At 43.4% G+C, this 22,669-nt stretch overlaps 1 pseudogene; it reads right to left on the bottom strand.

The window, feature by feature from the left end:
• Nucleotides 1-6,905: 6,905 nt before the first annotated feature.
• The window catches only part of LOC112611319, a 31,135-nt pseudogene continuing 15,371 nt past the window's right edge, over nt 6,906-22,669 (bottom strand).

Below are 22,669 nucleotides of genomic sequence, written 5' to 3'. Positions count from 1 at the left end.
CCTCAATTTCAGAGCCTACTATTGGTCTATTCAGGGATTCAACTTCTTCCTGGTTTAGTCTTGGAAGAGTGTAAGTGTCCAGGAAATTATCCATTTCTTCTAGATTTTCCAGTTTATTTGCATAGAGGTGTTTATAGTATTCTCTGATGGTAGTTTATATTTCTGTGGGGTCGGTGGTGATATCCCCTTTATCATTTTTAATTGCGTCGATTTGATTCTTCTCTCTTTTCTTCTTTATTAGTCTTGCTAGTGGTCTGTCAATTTTGTTGATCTTTTCAAAAAACCAACTCCTGGATTCATTGATTTTTTGGAGGGTTTTTTGTGTCTCTATCTCCTTCAGTTCTGCTCTGATCTTAGTTATTTCTTGCCTTCTGCTACCTTTTGAATGTGTTTGCTCTTGCTTCTCTAGTTCTTTTAATTGCGATGTTAGAGTGTCCATTTTAGATCTTTCCTGCTTTCTCTTGTGGGCATTTAGTGCTATAAATTTCCCTCTACACACTGCTGTAAATGTGTCCCAGAGATTCTGGTATGTTGTATCTTTGTTCTCATTGGTTTCAAAGAACATCTTTATTTCTGCCTTCATTTCGTGATGTACCCAGTAGTCATTCAGGAGCAGGTTGTTCAGTTTCCATGTAGTTGAGCGGTTTTGATTGAGTTTCTTAGTCCTGAGTTCTAGTTTGATTGCACTGTGGTCTGAGAGACAGTTTGTTATAATTTCTGTTCTTGTACATTTGCTGAGGAGTGCTTTACTTCCAATTACGTGGTCAATTTTGGAGTAAGTACGATGTGGTGCTGAGAAGAATGTATATTCTGTTGATTTGGGGTGGAGAGTTCTATAGATGTCTATTAGGTCTGCTTGCTGCAGAGATGAGTTCAATTCCTGGATATCCTTGTTCACTTTCTGTCTTGTTGATCTGTCTAATGTTGACAGTGGAGTGTTGAAGTCTCCCATTATTATTGTATGGGAGTCTAAGTCTCTTTGTAAGTCTCTAAGGACTTGCTTTATGAATCTGGGTGCTCCTGTATTGGGTGCATATATATTTAGGATAGTTAGCTCTTCCTGTTGAATTGATCCCTTTACCATTATGTCATGGCCTTCTTTGTCTCTTTTGATCTTTGATGGTTTAAAGTCTGTTTTATCAGAGACTAGGATTGCAACCCCCGCTTTTTTTTGTTCTCCATTTGCTTGGTAAATCTTCCTCCATCCCTTTATTTTGAGCCTATGTATGTCTCTGCGTGTGAGATGGGTCTCCTGAATACAGCAGACTGATGGGTCTTGACTCTTTATCCAGTTTGCCAGTCTGTGTCTTTTCATTGGAGCATTTAGTCCATTTACATTTAAGGTTAAGATTGTTATGTGTGAACTTGATCCTGCCATTATGATATTAACTGGTTATTTTGCTCGTTAGTTGATGCAGTTTCTTCCTAGCCTCGATGGTCTTTACATTTTGGCATGTTTTTGAGATGGCTGGTACCGGTTGTTCCTTTCCATGTTGAGTGCTTCCTTCAGGGTCTCTTGTAAGGCAGGCCTAGTGGTGAGAAAATCTCTAAGCATTTGCTTATCTGTAAAGGATTTTATTTCTCCTTCACTTATGAAACTTAGTTTGGCTGGATATGAAATTCTGGGTTTAAAATTCTTTTCTTGAAGAATGTTGAATATTGGCCCCCACTCTCTTCTGGCTTGTAGAGTTTCTGCCGAGAGATCTGCTGTGAGTCTGATGGGCTTCCCTTTGTGGGTAACCCGACCTTTCTCTCTGGCTGCCCTTAAGATTTTTTCCTTCATTTCAACTTTGGTGAATCTGGCAATTATGTGTCTTGGAGTTGCTCTTCTCGAGGAGTATCTTTGTGGCGTTCTCTGTATTTCCTGGATTTGAATGTTGGCCTGCCCTACTAGGTTGGGGAAGTTCTCCTGGATGATATCCTGAAGAGTGTTTTCCAACTTGGTTCCATTTTCCCCCTCACTTTCAGGCACCCCAATCAGACGTAGATTTGGTCTTTTTACATAATCCCATACTTCTTACAGGCTTTGTTCATTTCTTTTTCTTCTTTTTTCTTTAGGTTTCTCTTCTCGCTTCATTTCATTCGTTTGATCCTCAATCGCTGATACTCTTTCTTCCAGTTGATCGAGTCGGTTACTGAAACTTGTGCATTTGTCACGTATTTCTCATGTCATGGTTTTCATCTCTTTCATTTCATTTAGGACCTTCTCTGCATTAATTACTCTAGCCATCAATTCTTCCACTTTTTTTCAAGATTTTTAGTTTCTTTGCGCTGGGTACGTAATTCCTCCTTTAGCTCTGAGAAATTTGATGGACTGAAGCCTTCTTCTCTCATCTCGTCAAAGTCATTCTCCGTCAAGCTTTGATCTGTTGCTGGCGATGAGCTGCGCTCCTTTGCCGGGGGAGATGCGCTCTTATTTTTTGAATTTCCAGCTTTTCTGCCCTGCTTTTTCCCCATCTTCGTGGTTTTATCTGCCTCTGGTCTTTGATGATGGTGATGTACTGACGGGGTTTTGGTGTAGGTGTCCTTCCTGTTTGATAGTTTTCCTTCTAACAGTCAGGACCCTCAGCTGTAGGTCTGTTGGAGATTGCTTGAGGTCCACTCCAGACCCTGTTTGCCTGGGTATCAGCAGCAGAGGCTGCAGTAGATAGAATATTGCTGAACAGCGAGTGTACCTGTGTGATTCTTGCTTTGGAAGCTTCCTCTCAGGGGTGTACTCCACCCTGTGAGGTGTGGGGTGTCAGACTTCCCCTAGTGGGGGATGTCTCCCAGTTAGGCTACTCAGGGGTCAGGGACCCGCTTGAGCAGGGAGTCTGTCCCTTCTCAGACCTCAACCTCCGTGTTGGGAGATCCACTGCTCTCTTCAAAGCTGTCAGACAGAGTCGTTTGCGTCTGCAGAGGTGTCTGCTGCTTTGTTATTGTTTACTGTGCCCTGCCCCCAGAGGTGGAGTCTACAGAGACAGGCAGGTTTCCTTGAGCTGCTGTGAGCTCCACCCAGTTGGAGCTTCCCAGCAGCTTTGTTTACCTACTTAAGCCTCAGCAATGGCGGGCGCCCCTCCCCCAGCCTCGCTGCTGCCTTGCCGGTAGATCACAGACTGCTGTGATAGCAATGAGGGAGGCTCCGTGGGTGTGGGACCCTCCCGGCCAGGTGTGGGATATGATCTCCTGGTGTGCCTGTTTGCTCAAAGCGCAGTATTGGGGTGGGAGTTACCCGATTCTCCAGGTGTTGTGTGTCTCAGTTCCCCTGGCTAGGAAAAGGGATTCCCTTCCCCCTTGCGCTTCCCAGGTAAGGCAATGCCTCGCCCTGCTTCAGCTCTCGCTGGTCGGGCTGCAGCAGCTGACCAGTACCGATCGTCCGGCACTCCCCAGTGAGATGAACTCAGTACCTCAGTTTTAAATGCCGAAATCACCGGTTTTCTGTGTCGCTGGCCCTGGGAGTTGAAGACTGGAGCTGCTCCTATTCGGCCATCTTGCTCCGCCCCCAATATTTTCTATTTTAAAGTTAATATTAGTGACTACTATCTTTCTTTGTGTCAGGTTCTCTCTTTCTGTGGGGGGTGTGTGTGTGTGTGTGTATGTGTGTGTGTAGCAGTGCAACCTTCAGGATAAAGCTTTTTCTACCATACTTGGTATACTTTTTAACTTGAGGAAAAAAATACTACCAGTTTACAAAAAATTGAGGATTGCATCTACTAATCACAGAAAATTGTATAAAAGAGCTTAGCCCTAAAGCATATGTGGGTCATACTAAAGTAGATGCCAGGTAGGGTCCTGGGCTCATTGTTCAGAGCCTGTTCATGTCGTGTTGCTGTAGTCAGTGGGATAGTGGGTTCACTCATAACATACTACATATTGATAATGTTGAGTATGTAATATTTTTGCACTTATTGCCAATGTGAAACACTTCTGGTTTGACCGGTATCTGTGAGGGGCAATGAGAACGGTTCATTGTTATCATGTGACAGATTTAAAAATATTGAAGGAGGGGTGCATCCCATGGGCCGTGTTCTTCTCCACCCTTAGAGAAGTGCCAAGTTTGCATGACTCCTTTCATACATCGAGATAGTGGAGATTGGGGTGAGCAGATGGAGAAATCAATGCCAGTGATTTTGGAAAAAGGTTGAGGGAGGGGAAGAGTCAGGAGAAAATGATGATCTTAAAGAGGGCTTGAGGGAAAGAGAAGAGAGATTTGGACCACCATGAGTGGGATCCTGAGAAGAAAAATGGGAAAACATAATCTTTAGTATTTGTGTGTGTGTCAATCAATTTATATTTCCACTTTCTGAAATCTTCAGAAAAACTTCAATCAAAATTGCCTTTTGCCACTGTCAACAACAGGAAATGACTCAGTTTTATAAATGAAGGAGTGTTTAATCCACTTTACACCAAATGTTTTTGCCACTTGCCTTTCAAGCTTCCAGATAAGTTGTTAAAAAGTTTCTTGAAATTATTCTCTGGTCTTGTTTAGCTATTAAGCAAAGGGTCCTGTAGCTTAGTGAAGGTCTGAGAGTGGGCACCTGGCCCAGATCTGGCTGATTGGACTTAAGAGAACTCTGTTGGAGTCTTCTGGAAGAGATGTTTTCTAATAAAAAGAGACAGTTGTCTACAAAGAAACCGTTTCCTTCTGTCCTGGATGCCTCTTTGCTCCTGCTTTCTGTGGTGTTGTAATGAACATGACTGTATTAGTCCGTTCTCATATTGATATAAAGAACTGCCTGGAACTGGGTAATTTATAAAGGAAAGAGGTTTAATTGACTCACAGATAGGCATGGCTGGAAAGCCCTCAGGAAACTTACAATCATGGCAGAAGGTGAAGGGGAAGCAAGGCATTTTCTTCACAAGGTGGCAGGAAGGAAAAGTGCCAAGTGAAGGGGGAAGAGCCCCTTGTAAAACCATTAGACCTTGTGAGAACTCACTCGCTATCAGAAAAACAGCATTGGAGAAGCTCACTCACTATCAGAAGAACAGCACGGGAGAAATCACTCAATTACCTCCATTTGGTCTCTCCCTTGACACGTAGGGATTATGAAGATTACAATGCAAGATGAGATTCCCACAGAGTCAAACCATATCAATGACCATGAAGTGGCCCTCCAGGGATGGAAGGATGCCTGCTGATGGAATGGGAGGGTGGAAAGCCTTGGTCCTTTACGGCATTGTTGAGCTATTGAACTAGTTCCAGATTGTCTATTTTGGAGCACTGTTTCAAGTCTTCTAAGTGCTGTTTCTAATTGGTACACTTCTCTGTATTTCTCGGCTTTTGTTAATCAGTAATAAATACCCTTATGGTTAAGCACTGACATTTAACTCTGACATACAGCCAAAGGCGTTAGTAACTGGCACACAACACATTTGAAATTTTGCCATTTGTAACCACTTCTTTATAAGGTGTGATCAAACAAAATAGAAGTATATTGGAAATTAGAGCTTGTAGAAAACTGTAACTGTCATCCATAACATTTAGTTTTCAATGTCTGTGCTCATCAGAATCATCTGGCTTCACTGATTGACTTTATAATAGGCAAATATCACAAATGAACTCAAATTATAAATTTTAATTAGTAAAATTTTGCAATTTGCCTGTTTTACACTTTGGTTCCAATTAAGATTTCATTTGAAAAAAGCTACAATAATTGAAAACCACAGCAAAAGCCAAAGGGAAGCAGGGTAGTTGAATTCATGTTTGTGTATATATGCATGTACTAATCACTGCATTCATCTGATCATTTAAATTCATTAAACCCCTCCTATGTGACATCGACTGTACCGTGGGCTAGAGATTGAGAACTTAATAGAACACAGACTCTGACATCTATGTCAGGGACTCCATTTTGGTAAATGGCAACCACAATTCAGTAAGATGTTCAGGCTGAAAGCCATGTTGTTATTCTTGAATAGTATGTTTCTCATGCATCCTATTTGTAATCCATCAGCAAAGCATTTTGGGTTTCCCTTTATAGCACTACCTGACTTTAACCTCTTTTCATGTTCTTCATTATCCTCACCCTAGTTCCAGCCAACATCATCTTCCACACTTATCCTTCTGTATGGTTTCTTCCCATATGGTTGCCAAAATGATTTAAAAAGAAGAACATAAAGGAGATCATGACATTCTGTTCATTTTAGCTCTTACATGGCTGTATAGTACTTTTCTTATTTACTTTTTAAATGGTATTATTTTATGTGCAAAAAATGAACAAATGCTGTACCCATAAATTCTACTTTCCAAAAACAGGAGCTTTTTAAAAAGAAAATCACATAATAGCTTTTAAAAGGCACTGGGATTCCTCTTCTTCTAGATCATTGCTCGGCTAGAAAAATAAAGTTTGTTCTACCAGGAATCACAGGTTAGAACTGAGTATTCTCCAAATTGGAAATTCTAGAGTGTAGGGTCACTCCAGGCAAAGATTATTCAGTTCTCATCCTCAACTACCTATCAGAAGGGTTAAACCAGGTCAAAACAGTCCGGCATAATTAGGTTTCATGAAACAATGTCATTATGCTCTTCTAAGATGCAAATAAACCAAACAGGAAATACTAAAATCAAAATAATATTTGACACTGTCATACAAATTGTCAGTTCCTTGTTGTATCCCCCCTTCTATAACATTAATAAAGGGAATATTTTACTGCAGAGAATATTTTATTTTATACATCACTAGCCACGAATTTTTGCCATTAGTTATTATACAAATGCTGCCTAGTGCCATTATCCAAATGGCATAAGCATTTTATGTCCACAATTCACTTCTATAGTTATAAGTAGAATTTTCATGATTTACGTAAGTACATCTATCAGTGAAGATTTAACACTGAGATGCAATCTAACATCTGTATATCTGATGTTTTTTGGAAAGATATATTTTAATCTCTTTTCATTTAAGTGATCTTACGTAAAAAATAAACTAATAATTTAGCAGTTCCAAGTCTCCAAAGGGCATTTTCAAGGGTACATAAAAGAAATGGTTACAGAGATGTTTAAGAAGCATCTTCATGTCCACATTCCCTTGTAACTGCTGTACCATTTTCTCTTCCAACTGCCTCCCTTGCCTGCAAGAGGGGCTCGGATAAGATGAATGTTTTGCTTGACTTCTTTGATATCCTGAACTTTCTGTAGCTCTTTATTCTTCTTCAATCTGTTCATTATACATTTAGCTTGGCATTTCTGTTTGATCTCTTCAACTCTCTTCGTGGCATCAATAGCTTTATTCCATAGCTCTCGCTGGTATGTGATAGGTTCATTTCTACATTTTTCAAATTCAAATGAATTATGTACTGTAAGTTTTTTACCAGCTGCTTTCCGGAATGCTTTGGTCACCCAACTTTGCGAGGATTGCGCTTCTTTTTAAAGTTTTTATGACATTTAGATTTACAAAATCTGAACACCTTGCAATCATTTTGGACAAACATCATGCCATGGCCAGGGTAGATGGGCTCTGAATAGAAATAACGCTTTTTTTTTTTTTTTTTTTTTTTTGAGACGGAGTCTCGCTCTGTCGCCCAGACTGGAGTGCAGTGGCACGATCTCGGCTCACTGCAAGCTCCGCCTCCCGGGTTTACACCATTCTCCTGCCTCGGCCTCCCGAGTAGCTGGGACTACAGGCGCCCGCCACCACGCCTGGCTAATTTTTTTGTGTTTTTAGTAGAGACAGGGTTTCACCATGTTAGCCAGGATGGTCTCAATCTCCTGACCTCGTGATCCATCCGCCTCAGCCTCCCAAGGTGCTGTGCTGGGATTACAGGCATGAGCCACCGCTCCCGGCCAGAGATAACACTTTTGATATGCATGTTGAACCCATGTGGGTCTCCACTGACCAAAGGCGAACTTGAGAGTGGCTGTATATTACTATTTAAAAAATCCAAATTCCTGTTCCTCACATATAAAGTTTCTTTACAATCCAGCACCAATTCTCTCCCAACATAATTTTCTACCCTGCTGTTTCTCGAGATTGAATTCAGTCCAAGCATTCTGGCCTCCTTGATGTTTGCTACACACCCCAACTATGTTTCCTCTTTAGTAACCTTGCCCTTGCTGGTCACTTAATTCAGGTCTCTGCTCAAAGTTATCCCAGGGAGTTTTCCCCTGACTCATTTATATTCTTCTCTATCACCTTACACTGTATTGTGTATCTATTAGTTTGTAATCTACCTCCTTCACTTGAACATCAACTCCATGACTGCAAGGACTTCACTGTTTTGATGAATCTGGATGGATGGATGGATGGATGGATGGATAGATGAGCTCTAGGTGAGTTGCTCCATTCTTTTTAGTCCTGATTCCTCCCTGACTGATGATGTCTTCTGGACCAGTTTCTTTTTCTTTTTTCCCTCTGTGCCTCTGTGTTTGCATCTGTGAAATGAGCGGAAATTTCAAGTCGTGGGGCGGGGAGATTGTTAATGGCAGGCCTATTGGTTTCCTTCCTTTCCCACTGCTTGGGTGGCTTTCTACTTCATGCATCAGGCCAGCCTGTTGCCAGGCAGGATAGGAAGCTGGACTATGTGCAAGTGCTGACTAATGCAGGCATCTCTCACCTTATCCCTGAGATGAAAAGTCAGCTCAGGCAGCCCGGGGCAAACAAACACATGGAGTCAGCAAAGACCTCTTCTGGGCTTGCATCTTTTCAGCACCCTTCCTACTTCTGTTGACCCACTTCCTACCAGGAACATAATGCAATCCTGATACCGTGTGCTTTCATCCTAAGAGGGTGGATTACAAAATTTAAATCATCCACAACTATCCAGTAAATATTTATTCGTCTGTCAGGCATCTTTGCATGGATTTCACAAAGAATAGTCTATTTTCACCCTAAAACCATACACTCCTTTTGTTCAGGTCCAGCTTTTTCACAGCTGTGTGAGTTAGGGCAGGTGTCTCTACCTTTCTGAGCCTCAGTTCTTTCCTCTGTAAGATGTGAACACTAAGACTCATCTCATGTCGTTGCAATGACAGTTAAATAAAGTTAGAAGCAGAAGGTACCTGACACAATGCATACAGCAGCCCCACAATAAGAAAAGACTGCAGAGAGAAGGCAGTGGATAACTCAGTGAGATTTTGGTTCACCTTGACTTTCTAGAATCCTTTAAATTTCCTCTGTATGCTATTTCTGTTCAAATAAGTAGCCAATCTTGCTTATGAGCACGGAATTGGGAAGTGCTAGAACTGAGGCTGAGATAAATTGAAAACAATAGTTAAAAACATTCATGTTTTCACAAACCTGGATCCATTTCAGCAGAGCCTATAGCCTGCACACTGTTGGCCATTGGGAAAGTTGTTGGGCACACGGCCTGGCTTCTTTCTCCCACTACCCGTCATGCTTTCCCTCCAGGGTGGGGTGAGCCTGCTGCAGAGTGGGGGTTGGCCTGGACTTCATGTCCCTAATCTGTAATCCTAGCCTGGCTCTGGAGGAGGGGACTCCCCTCTTTCCATGCCCACATGGCAGGGATGAGGATGGAGGTGGGAGTCCAGCTTGCTCATTCATGATGATATGTACCAAGCCTGTGAGAAATGGAACAGAATGAACACACACAGCTTGTCCTTCATGGAGCTCCGCTCTTCCTTACCTTTCTCTTCCTTACCTTTCATGGTTTGAGCTCCTTTGTATCTGTGAGGTGGGGTGGTTTGGGGCTTCTGCCAGGAAACAGATGGAGTCTTGCCAACACCTCTGGTGAATGCTGGAGTTTGCCGGCAGAGGAAAACCTGTGTTGAAAGGCCAGGAATCTGCAGTTTCCTGTATGTGGGTGAACAAAGCAGTTTTGTTTACCTGAAGAACCAGTTTTAGAGCCCATGGCAACCACAGTTTTTGGGGCAGAGTTACTCTGAGATGTCCAGTCAGACCAAGGGCTGGGAAGTCCCTGGATCTCCCAGAAAGGGAGGCTGGCTTTTGGGCCGGGATGAGGAGTCTGGATTCCAGCCAAGGGGAGAAACGAGAGAAGTCAAAAAGGAGGCTGAGGCGTCAAACTGATTTCCCCCTCGGGGCTTTTGCCTGTGTGCTCTCCGCAGTGCTCTCCCTTCTCCACGTGCGTGGCTTCCTCCTCCCTCTGGTCTTGCCCTCAGTGCACCTTATCCCTGAAGCTTGGCTGGAGTCCCTCCTTCCTGACATCCAGTGCCCCCTAATTCCTATCTCTACAGTGTCCCCAACTGTTTCCTTCGTATATTCAACATGTCTATGGAGGTCTAAGTCAGCATCTGGCAAATAAAGAATAACTTTGATCCAATTAATTTTCCAATTCATCAATGTATCTACTTTGTAATCAATTTCCAGAATATAACAAAGCTGTCTCAATTCAACATAGACTGTAAAAACCAAGCAATTCATGGGCTAAAGCTTTCATTTGGCAAAAAGAACATTAATATGAGGGCCTGGGAAGTGTGTCCTCCTCTTGTTGTAAAGAAATGCTGCTTATCTTCAGGTATAGAATTCTCACTCAAGGCCTATCTGTGTGGTCAAATGCGGGCCACTTTTGTAAAGTCATTATACATTTAGTGTGCAAGGCGTTACAATCATCATTTTACTTGAAGCCTCCCCCAAGCAAATGATGAAGCCCATTATCAGTGGGACAAGATTAACTTATTTTTACAAGAAACATATGGCAAACTTAGGTGGAGTGAAAACGTCTCGCTTTAACCACCCATGTGTGTTTATAATGAAATAATTTTAAAAAGAAATGATGTAGCCATGTTAATTGCTGGGTTTGTATGTTTTACCAGGCTGGGACAATTTCTAAACACAGTAATCAAATTAATCACAGCAAGATTTTTCCGGTTCGGTAGAGAAGGAAAGCAGGCAAACAGGCCACACAACTAGCTCTTCCATGGACCATTATTGTTTTTTCTTTGTTTGTTTGGGTTTTGTTTTTTTTTGTTTTTTTTGAGAGGGAGTCTCACTCTGTCACCCAGGCTGGAGTGCAGTGGCACCATCTTGGCTCACTGCAACCTCTGCCTCCTGGGTTCAAGAGTTCTCCTACCTTAGCCTCCTGAGTAACTGAGATTACAGGCACGCACCAGCACTCCCGGAAAATTTTGTGTTTTTAGTAGAGATGGGATTTCACCATGTTGGCCATGCTGGTCTCAAACTTCTGACCTCAAGTGATCCACTCGCCTCAGCCTCCCAAAGTGCTGGGACTACAGGCGTGAGCCACTGCACCTGGCCCCATGGATCATTATTGATCACCTACCATGCCAGACATTTTCTAGGGGTTAGGAATTTAGCAGGGACAACAGAGATAAACCTGTCTGCCCTATTGGAACTTTCATTCCAGTGGGGGAGACAGACAATAGCAAAATAAATAAAGTATACAATATATTAGAAGGTGACATGTGCCGTGGAAAAAAGCAGCAGAAATGGGGCGGGGTATGTCCTTTAAAATGGGCCCATCAGTGTGGCACTTAGGTGACATTCAGGCAAAGATTAAGAGGTCAGGGGGAGGGGCACGCTAAGCAGAGGGAAAGGCCAGTGCGAGGGTCCAGGTGTGTTTGAAGAAGAGCAAGGAGACCAGTGTGTCTGGATGGCAGTGAGCCAGGGGCCGCGGTGGGAGGGTTGGGGGTAGGAAATGAGTCAGGGAGGGAAGGGGTGCTGAGCACCAAGGGCCTGCATCCAGTGGAATAATCTATGTGCTTTATTCTGAGTGAAATGTGAAGCCAACCCAAGGTTTCACAGAGGAACTACATGATCTGACTCACAGTTTTAAAAGACTCCCAGAATGAATCATTTGACAGCCTGTGTTAGTTTGGCCAAAACACCCAAGTCAAAAAAAAAAAAAAAAAAAAAATGGCTTGCAGGCAAGGTCACCCCTAGGTGTAGTGGGGAGTCAGATGCAGATTCCTGTACGTGACACTAACACCACTACCCCTTAAAACCTCTGTGTTTTACTCTCAGGAATGTCAAAAGTTAAAATCAAGGGTGAAGGGGTTACAGGCTCTGGAACTATTTCCGCTCCAAGAGGCCCAAATTCCTCACCTTCCTTTTTTAAACTTCCCTGATTGAAGGAAGAAGGTGGAACTCGGGGGTGGGTCAGGGGAGCTCAAGCTGGAATCTTCATGCTAAAGTCCTGCCAGGATGCTCCTGGTCACAGCAGACCTCACCCTAGAGGATCTTATGCTAAGATTGCCTGAGTTACCCTTCTCTTCTAAATGTTTGGTATTGATGCCTTTATTTATTTCATGGCCTGTGAGCAGGCATTTTTATAAAACCTGGGGCACTCTGTCTAACATGGGATGTTTGAATTATTTTAAAGTTTGAGAAACAGCCAGGGAGATGTGATTAGGATACAAAATGGACTCTCAGGTGTTTTTGATTTGTCACGAAGACAATAAAGCAACAGTTCTTGGACCAGACTTTTCCAACAAGTGGAAATAGGACAATGTTGGATGTCGTCAGTGAAGCAGAAGTATCCAAAGGCTTAGGGGGAACAGATTTATTGTAGGAGACCGGCTCACCCACTCCCCAACTGCATCCCCACAGAGGGTCCAGAGGCCACTTCCTTTCCCAAGGCTGCTGAGACACACTTGTGAGAGGAAGCCCAGCATCCTTGAGTAGCTCTGTAGTGGGCCAGAAGTGGCACTGGGCATGGCTGCCATTGGATAGGTCTCTGACTGTAGTGGTGATGATGAGAGGGGCTGGCAGGGACCAAGAGGCACTATTTAATTGCCAAAGGCAAGATGGGTGTGGCTACCGTAAAGGTTATCAGAGCAGAAGTGGTCATCAGAATAGTATTGAGGAGAGCAAAAACCACCTGGTAACCATCAAGCAGGCTATCTGGAGCCGGAAGACTGCTTATTCAAGGAATTTAGAAGTAATTAGACCTCCCTATTATCTAAAGTCTGCACCTGGTTCCAGGCCTCTTTTCAACTTAAAATTTATAAGTAACTAGAATTTCCATACATCTCTAGAATCCATGCCTGCTGAAACTCATTGTGTAACTCCTGCTGACATTAAGGCACCAAAATGTCTACAAATGAAATCATTTATCATGCAAACTACCATTTAGCTCCCACTTTAAAGTCCATAAATACGCTTAAGGAAAAATCCGCAGGCTTACTCAGTCCTGTCTCTCTCAGGAGCCCCGCTGCACTCTTCTGCAGCATTCTTTCTTCTTAATAAAACTTTCCTTCTTCAAACCTATACTGTCATCAGTAAATTCTCTTATTAACCCGTGAGATGACCACTTTCCAATGCTAGGGCTCTGACACCTCGCCCAGCAAGTATGACCCACAGAAATCACTGTCTTGGCTGTTGATCATGATATTCCTTGAGCAGAAATAGATGGGCAGACTAAAGCAGTCTCACCTGTTGCATAGATGGAAAAGCTCTAGATCTGGCTAATGGAATCACCACAATAGTAGGTCCTAGCCCCTCACCCAATTCATAGATTTGAACCAGTTCACAGACTCAGCGCCTCTGGAAGAGAGGAGGACCAGTCTCCATAAGGAGATCCTGCCACATAGCCAACAATGTACACTGTCAGTTGTCCTCCCAACCTTCTGGCAAGGACCTGTGGCTGTTTATTAGGGTGACTGTTAATGAGGGAAGGAAATATAACCAGATTTGGGGGAAGTCCTGGACACTGGAGACCCCAAACTGTGCTACTGTCACTACTGTCTGCCAGTTATGTGAACAGTGGAGTTTGGCTCTGGTTCTTCTCTTGGTTCTTCTCTTCTCTTGGACCTGGAGTGTTCTACAAATCTACCCTGGGTTATTTCTCCAGTTTCAGAAGCCAGAGTTGGAAAGGAAATGTCATCAGTGTGGGCAGAGGTCCCATACTGGTTAGAACCCTTTAGCCCATCATCTTTCAGTTTCCCAGGTGCTGGGTGCCCAGTGCTCAGGGTACTTCCCATACACAGATGGTCACACACAGACAGTGATGTCTGAGGGGCTGTGTGTGAAGAGGTCAACTCACTCTGGTTGTCTCGCTGCTTGCCCATAGGGCCTAGCATGCTACACAACTGAGGCTGAGGCAGGGACTCTGGTGTAGACCAGAGCAGACAGCGAAGGGCAAGGAAGAGAAAACCAGTCTCAGTTCTGCCATCACTTCCACATGGCTTACTAGGCACATCCCTTTGTCTTTCTGAACTTTGGTTTACTCATCTCTAAGAAGAGAAGTCGAGTTTGAAGTCACTGATTCTTTGGCTGCATATTGGGGTCACTCAGGGAACTTAAAAAGGATGAATACTTAAGCCCTACGCTAGAGATTTTGATTTAATTGGTCTGGGGTGGGGGCCAAGCACTGATGTTTTTATATCTCCTCTGGTGATTCAAATATGCATTCAGGGGTGAGCCCTGCTGGCTGAAGTCTCCCCGAGGTCTCTTCCAGCTTCGACGGGAGGAGTCTACAAGATATTCCTTCACTGAGAGAGAGAAAGAGAGTCTGACACATTTGAAGTTACAGTTACAAAGAGCCTTTGGAGGAGAAAAATCTGAAAACCTCTGTTTCTAAAATTAAAACCTGCCACCGTTGTTCTCCGTGGGAAAAATTTGACTGGTCAGAGCACAGGGAAGCTGGGTTGAGGAATGGTCCTGCTACGGTCTGGATGTTGGTATCTCTCCCAATTTATATGATGGAATCTAATAACCAATGTGATGGTATTGATAGGTGAGGCATATGGGAAGTGACTAAGTCGTAAGGGCTCCATCCTGGTGAATGGTATTAGTGCCCTTATAAAAGAGGCTTGAGCAAACCCCACTCCCCCTCCACTATGTGAGGACACACAGAAGGCACCACCTATGAGAAACAGGCCTTCACCACACACCAAATTTGCTGATGCCTTGATTTTGGACTTGCCAGCCCTGAGAACTATTAGCAATAAATTTCTATGGTTTATAAATTACTCATCTTAAGGTATTTTGTTATAGAAGCCTAAGCAGACTAAGATAAGTCCAAATCAGTGTTTGGCTGCTTAAAGATTTGTTCATAGCATGTGCCTGTGTCCTAGACATAGGTCAAAATCTGCCCTTGGGTTTAATGTGCATCTTGCCATATCCCGATATTATATGATAGACTCAGAAAGATACCCATCCCTTCTGCTTACTGATGGATGCTCTAACTTCTGTGTCTTATTCCTGCCTTCATCTTTAGCTAGCCTTTGATAAATAGTTGTTCCTATTCTGGGGATGGTAGAATTGGTTCTGGCTTCTGAGCCTGACTTGAACACACAGTAGCTGTGTGCCCTTGAAGAGATACATTTTTTCTCCCTCGCATCAATTTCCCCATCTGTTAAACCTCTGGCCCCACGGTGTCTTCTGGAAAATGCTCTATGCTAATGTAATGTTATGAAACTCTGCTGATCCATCTGGAGTAGAAAGCTGAGCTGCCTTCCTGAAGCAAAATGGAGCCCAGACTTTTGCAAACTGATTATTCTCCCAGGTACCATAGGTGGATTTGTGGGGAGCATCTTTCCAACTTAGTCCACCCCAAAAGAACTGTCTCTTCTTTCCACCTAGCCCAGTCAACAATGAACCCAGCTTTGAAGCATTTGTAGCAAAGGCTGCTAGGTGGTGCTGTTTCCCCAGATTTGCAGGGAATCTGCGTTTCAGCAGATGGCTGTTGAAGAATTAACAATTAATGTCCACTGTATCAGCCAAAGCCGGCAGAAAATATGTTATACTCCAGAAACTACAGAGAACTGAGATTGCTCAAAGACGTTTGGCTGTCAGCTTGGTCCTCTGCTGGCCAAAAATGTAATCCATCCTCACATTGGTCCCATAAATAAGGGACATTGATCACAAGGGTAAATAAGGAATATTATAATGAATTATTTGTATGCTTATTTTCTCAGTCTTATTGCATTTTATTCCGAAAGATTTTCCTCATATTTTAATTAGAAAACAATCATTACTGAGCTAGAGGGTGATTATAAGGTAACCAATTCTGATGTGAGTTCACTTTGCGACTCCTTAAAAAAGGAAACCACCAGATGAAACACACGGGCGGCCTCTCCGAATCCGTATGGACGCTTGCAGGGTATCACAAACCGAGGCGTGAGGGCTGTGGTAGCAGGCAGATATCTTCTGTTTTCCTAACCTTTATTTTTCTACAACAAGGATGTTTGAGTCAAGAGCTTGAACACCGCAGATGTCTTTGTCTTCATCAAAAGGCAAAGACATCCTTTGTCACACAAAAGGAGAGTTAGGGAAGCCAGTAAAAGGGAAGGGCAAAGAGGTCGTGTGGCACATTCTCAGTGCTGCTTCTTGCATTTTTCCCCCTTAGTGTCTGCAACCTTCATTCCCACTATTTCCAGTCCTGCCTTGCTGGGTCCTGAAAGGTAAACTCCTTCTAATGATGACAGAGCACAATGGGAGGAGGGCACTGTAAGATTCTGCTCTCCTGCGTGGATCCTGACGACCTTCTTTGCTTGTAGATATGGCCACATTGTGGGTAGCCAGTGGTGCAGTGGCCGGGTTGATTAGCAGAACCACAGGATTCTCTTGTGGGCATTGGTCACACTCTGAAATATAAAACCTGTGCCTTCCGCAGTGTGCCCCTTCCCCTTACTTTTTGGTTCCCAACTTCTTCCTTGCCCAGAAATAGCAGTCTGTCAAGTTTAAGTTATTAACTGCTTCACCCTTCCTCTGCCACGCTGTTTGCTGCTCACTTTTGCAGGCTGGAGAGAAAAAGAATGAAACCTATGTATTTCCCTCAAGTTTCCCTCCTAGTTAAATTCTGCTTTTTGTGAATTCATGGTGCACATAGTTTAGATTTAGAAAAATATTCCCAGTGCCAACTCCTCTGGTGTGCATTGTTTTTTTAAAGCACACATTTTCAATCAACAGCATCAACAACTCAGAACCCAGGCTGGTGGAGAAGGGTGAGTAGGGGGCTGCCCACGGGGAAGCAGAGCATCTTCCCTCATGGTAGGGAAAGGCAAGGCCCCTTAACCCAAGGTGCCAATTACTATTTTAACCATCCTCCCCCACTGCCCAAGAGGCAGCTGGAAAGGAATCAGCACGCTGGGAGTTCCCAGAGTGTCTCGCTGGCTCCCCAAGGCTTCCAGGCATTTGCCCATCTGGTGAGGCCTCTGGAGCAGGGGGGCTAATTAGGCGTCATCTGGCCACCTGAGAAGGCTTGGCGGGCCTCCCCTGGCTTCCCCCTCCTCCAGGCAGGACTCCGCTCTGACAGCTGCGGATCTCTGGAGTTGGTTTGGTTTAGCAGCTGCCCTGGCTAATTATTGGATAGCAGGGTCCCCAGGTGGCTGCCTCAGACTGGAGGGGGTGGGGTGGGCAGAGAGAGCGTTGAGGAACAGAAAGGGGCAGGGAGGGGAACGATATGAGGTGTAGTGAGAGAGTGATCTGAGGAAGAAACAGAGCAGATGGATAAACATTCAATTCAAATCTCAGGGGCTGGAAGATGAAGGGGTTTCCTTACTCCTGGAGGGATTCGATCCCATAGGTGGGCCCCCCCATGAGAGAACACCAGCCCCTATGCACACACCTCCTGCCACACCATGATATTCTGGATTCATCCCCATTTCTTCCCTTTTAGCACCGTCCTCTGCCTAGACTTACTCCTTCAGTTCAGGAACTAATCGAGAGTTTTTCATTAAGAGAACATGGTCTTACAGTCCTAATTTGGGGTGGGGAGGGTGGGTGTGCAAAGCTTTAGAAAGACGATGTTGTATACAAAATTATTGTTTACTACTGTTGGAATTTTAGGCCTCCAGGCATGTAGGTATTTTAACCCTGCTGTCCCTAAACCATGACAAGTGCCCAGAGAGTTGAGCACTCGTAGACAAGTCGGTATGCCCTCCACTTTTGGGGTATTTTCTCTTTGTCTTCTGGGCAGGCACCCCATGACATGGGACAAATAGGAAGAATTTGGGGATGAAATAAGAGGAAGCAGAATAAAATCTACAAGGGGGGCCGGGCGCGGTGGCTCAAGCCTGTAATCCCAGCACTTTGGGAGGCCGAGGCGGGTGGATCACGAGGTCAGGAGATCGAGACCATCCTGGCTAACATGGTGAAACCCCGTCTCTACTAAAAATACAAAAAACTAGCCGGGCGAGGTGGCGGGCGCCTGTAGTCCCAGCTACTCGGAGGCTGAGGCAGGAGAATGGCGTGAACCTGGGAGGCGGAGCTTGCAGTGAGCCGAGATCGCCCCACTGCACTCCAGCCTGGGTGACACAGCGCGAGACTCCGTCTCAAAAAAAAAAAAAAAAAAAAAAAAAAAAAAAAAAAAAAAAAAAATCTACAAGGGGCTGGATTGCAAAAGACGCTATTTCCAGGTCACTGAAATCCTGCTGTCAGTTTGAACCTTCACTTGCTAAGCACCTAGACTGAGACACTGAAACACTGAATTCCATAGTTTTCTCTTTTGTAATGTAGGATTATTCGAAGCGATAAGGTGGGGGTGGGAGGGGTACTCCCTGGACTGGGTCAAAATGAACTCCAGTTTCATTTCTGGTCCTGTTATATCTGTGGTATGTTGCTTTGGATTAAGCCATTGCATTTCCTCTCCAGTCCAATGTTCCTGTCTTGACAATGAAAATGTGAGAATGCTTTCTTCAGTTTGCCAGAACTTAACCGTTTTCTGAGAATATTAGAGGTTAGAATTTTATGTTTCTCTATTTTTTTGAACTGTACCCAAGAGGGAATGGCTTTCTCTGTCCCCCTTACCCCCAAACTGCCATTGTGAGACTCAAGGTCATTTTATACTGGGAAAGGAAAACTACTGGATGGAGAACAGCTGGTTTGAGACTCATCACATGCGCCCCAAACATCAGAAAGGTGGGAGCTCTGCAGATGTGCAATACTTGTTGACAGCTGTAGTAATAATTGGAAGGGTGGTTGGGATTTTCGTGATGGCAGGAAGATAATCTTGTTAAGGTTTTGACATCTTGTCTGGTTCCCTCACAACTGCCTAACCCATCCCTTGCAATTCCAAGGCTGAGACGGGAAGCCTTGGGCTGGGATAGAAGAATTCAGAGATTTGAATCCATCAAGCAAGATTCACAATGAGGAACAATTCTCTTCAGAGAACTAGAGCACTTTGATTCCATTAGCTAGAGACCGCAGTCATCTTTGTCCCCAACTCCCTAAAGCCCTCGGGGCGTAAATCCCAGACACAGAGAATGGACCTAGTGGGAGTAGAAAGGAAAGCAAATGAGGGGCTTCTTTATACTAACTGGTGTCAGCTTTCAGTGGGGTGTAAAATAGTAGAGATTGAATTTCTTCAGTTTGGGGATAAGAGTCATTGTTTTAAATTAGTCTGGGACCAAGATAGACCCCAGAGGATAAATGTTACGTTTTTCTGCAGGTCACTAAACAGCCTAGCTTTGTGTTACAGCTCCAGTAGAAAATGATCAAACCTCTCATTAAAGTCTATAGTTCTTCTGGGGAACTCTAAGGCCTGTGAGAGTTGATTTGATCCAGCTTGTCACCCCGGTAGGTTCCCCTCCAGCGTCTCTGAGGAATGGAAACCTATTGTTTACTTGACTACCCCTCAATAGAAGGAACCCAGTACATTCCATCGTGGGCAGTTCAAGTGCTTAGAGGACTGTTCCTTATTTGGAGCTGAAACCCCTTCCTTGAAACTTCTGCTCACTAATCCCATTTCTACCCTTTGGAGCTACACAGGATAAATGTAGTCCCCTTTTCAGATGAAAGCCCTTCAGATAGTTGAAGCCAGTTATCACGTTCTTTAAGTCTTCCTTTGTACAAAATGCACATTTCAAGTGTGAAAAGAAGCTATAAATACTCTCAATATTTCCAATAAAGGGAAATTAATATAAGGCAATTATATTAATTAATTAATAATAGTAATTAAAAAATTAATAAAGGCAAAAGTGAGAAAACCCAAAGATTAGTAAGTTCAGGAAATGACTTCCATTCCTACAGCTGGAGAATGAATAAGAAGTGTCCTGTTGCCTGGAATCCCAGTGGGGTGGGGGTGGGGATCACCCAAAGCAGAGTGGCAACTGTGGCAGAGGTACCATGGACAGCGTTGGTATTGCCAAGGGGTATTGAGCTGCTAGTGCTGGAACATCTGAAGGGGCACTGCCTGGCTAATGCTGGGACCACCGTGGCTGCTGCTGGCATCACTAACATGCAGCATCTCAGCAGGTGAGGCTGGCACTGGCTCCAAGGAAGAGGTTTTCCATGCAGACGTGGAAACTGCCAAAAGACCTTGGACTTGAGCTGCCACCTGCTGCTGGAAGGATGTGGAGAGAACATGGATTCAGGAAGAGAGCTGCTTCTTCCCTCCTCCCATATCCCAGTTTCTTGCCATGCTTTCCATTGGCAGACCCTAACTGAAAACCACTGGCAAGAGACTTGCAGAAATTAACTTTCCAGAGTCCCAAGGCCTCTAGATTACAGAGAAGAGGACAGAAAAGAGGGAATGGGGCCTGAGACAAATACCTTCATAGTGTTCTTCCTAAAGTGTAAAACCAATCATTGAAAACTAGACTTTACATAAGACGGGAATAAAGCCAAGCGATGTAGCTAGCCTCACCCTTGCATTGACAGTAAAGTGTTATTAAAATCAAATACGTGTGGCATAAACACTGTTTGCAGTTACTGAGCTTGCAGTCAACAACATCCTTTATTTACATGAAGCAGGTGAGGCAAAACCTGTATTTTTGAAAATGAGTGTTTGACTGAAGTACAAGTCTCTAGTGGATATATTTGTGTATTATTTTTCTCTCTTTCCTGGCATACTGCCTCTTTCTTCTGGTAATGGTGCCCTTCTTTTTCCCTTGGGGAAATTGCCCTCTTCCATCCATGTGGCTGTCTCTCAGTCACATGACTCCAGGAGCCCTGATCACACGGGAGGGCAAAAGAGACAAACTCTGAAACTTGAGTAGAAACACTGAGGTACAGATGGATGGTGGATCTGAAGCTGTATATGGCACTTCCCTGCAGATGCAGTCTTTGGGCTGTCTACTGACATCCTGAAGCTACTCTGATTCTTGGCATTCTCAGGATCTCGTTGTTCACTTTTTCTGTTGTTGCATTCACTGCACAGTCTTCTTCCTACAAAATCTTTTCTTGCTTTGGTTAGCCAGGGTCTATTTCTGTTGCTTGCACCAAAGAACCTGGAATGACATGTGGTCTACTTACTTATATTCCCTATGTGCGAGAAGACACCATCTGGCTTAGGCGAGAGCTATCAAATACTGACCCTCCAGCCAGCATACCACCTATTCCTCCATCTTTCTATCCTCACAAATATTAGAAGCATAATGAGTTATGGCCAACCTAGAAAGTAAACTTATGGTGATATGCTGGAGAGATTTGTCCTTATTGCAGTGGAGTTTTAAAATCTGTGATGCAGATAAATACATGGAAAAGGATTTTCCCGCAGTCATCTTGATGTGGTTATTTTGATTTGGTCATATCAAAATGGATGCCTCAAAATAGCTTGTATTTTATATCAAAATATTTCTTAAAATGTATCATTTTTTATCCTCTAGTAATGGATATCTCAGAGCCCTGTCCCATTCCTGGTCTTGACCTGACTGCATTTCTAAAATAGCTCAGAAATGGAATAAAGATCAGGAATGAAGTTTGTGTGTAATTATGTTAATTGCTACTTTAAATAGTTTCTTAACATTAAGTTGTTTCTTAGGGCTGTCAACTTGTCTTCAAAGTGACTGCATCAAAATATCATGTGTCTAATTTCTATATAGTCATATGAGTAATAAAAATGTGCCAAATATACGAGCTGTCTCTCCAGAGCAAGAAGAGCACCCCTCCATCACTGCACACTGCTTCCTAGGTGGACAGAATTGAATGTATAAATAGCCTATATCTCCAGATAGTCAACTAGTTAAGAAACTCTTCACTATCTAACCATCTTTCAATCTGTGTGTATCTATATTGTCCATAGGGATAGTTTGAGGATGACTTCTTGAAATTTCAACCCAGAAAACTGTGTTGACATCCCATGGTAACTTCCCAACACGGAGAAAAAGTTAGTTTGGTAAAGCTTATTTTATAAGAATTATGTTGCCACAAGTAATTTTGTTTAGTAGTTATCTTTTAAATATTAAAATATATTTAGACTTTTAAAATTTTGCTGGGAATTGATATTTTACAACTTTATGTAATACAACCATTCCATGCTTTTTAAAAAACTGGAGCATGTTCCTGTTCTCCCTAATCCTACAATTCTCCCTGCAGCTGCTCCACAGTCCACACCTTTCTTTGGTGGAGTAGGATGAAAGTCATTCACTTGGTTCTGTGGACTTGAACTCATTTAGAGTGGCTAGGTGTTTTCTTATTGTCTTCTTACCTATCTCAGGTTTCAATTTCCTACTAACCGTATTTGTTCTAGCCATCCCAGTTTGGAGATTGCTTTCCTTGATAGAGAAAGCAATATAGAAGTTGAATTGTCCTGTTTCTCTCTGTTTGCTTTCAATATGACACCATTTGCCCCTAAGCACTGGGTTATTCCATTCCTCATTCTTCTTTCTGCTCTGAAACCAGTGCAATGCCCTCTTTTAGTGCTCTTACACTGTCCTGTTAAGTCTCAGTGCAGTTTGGGCTCCATTTTTTCATAGTATCATTATGGCTAGTTTGTATTGCTTTGTTATATGTGTCTCCTTTCATTATTTCGGGCATTTCTTAAAAAAAAATATGAGATCATTAGAGATATCTTTGTAGAGCTTCTTCTCTTTCTTTCTTTCTTTCTTTCTTTCTTTCTTTCTTTCTTTCTTTCTTTCTTTCTTTCTTTCTTT

Source organism: Theropithecus gelada, chromosome 18, assembly GCF_003255815.1.
Source record: "Theropithecus gelada isolate Dixy chromosome 18, Tgel_1.0, whole genome shotgun sequence".
In the NCBI taxonomy this organism is placed as follows: domain Eukaryota; kingdom Metazoa; phylum Chordata; class Mammalia; order Primates; family Cercopithecidae; genus Theropithecus; species Theropithecus gelada.
Note: the sequence above shows the minus strand (reverse complement) of the source record. Positions and strands in the feature narration are given on the sequence as shown.